The sequence below is a fragment of the Seriola lalandi genome, unplaced genomic scaffold, assembly GCF_002814215.2.
Source record: "Seriola lalandi dorsalis isolate HSWRI2012SDOR001 ecotype SW California unplaced genomic scaffold, Sedor1 jcf7180002054579, whole genome shotgun sequence".
Taxonomy (NCBI): Eukaryota; Metazoa; Chordata; class Actinopteri; order Carangiformes; family Carangidae; genus Seriola; species Seriola lalandi.
The window spans coordinates 677,459-677,900 of NW_019525132.1; positions in this window are offsets into that span (position 1 = coordinate 677,459).

The following is a 442-nucleotide window of genomic DNA, read 5'->3' on the forward strand; positions in this document are numbered from 1 at the left end:
CTGATTAAAGATAATTCCTGATTTAGGACAAAAAAAAGTTACTTTTCTCATTTGGTATGAAACAAAGAGTTCTTCCTGTTAATGTAAGGAGAACACTTTTTATTTAACACCTACATTCCTCTTCATTTAGCCTATGAATGGGCAAATCTTCATGATGTGTCTACAGCTCAGAGAGAAAAACAAGACCAGTTCTTAATCTAATCTCAAGTCACCAAAAAAAAACAAAGAAAAAAAACAGGAATTATCCTTTAACCATTGACAGGGAAATAACCAGACTGATCCCAGGTCAGCGTCTGGAGAAGTCAAAACCTCTAACATCAGCAAGCTGAACAGGAAAGTGTGGGCTTTGTTCTAAAATGGACAAGCCACTTGACCAGTAAGTGTTCTTCCGCTTTGCACAGTGGCACTTTGAAGGAAGGACTGGGTGGGGGGGGGGGGGGTT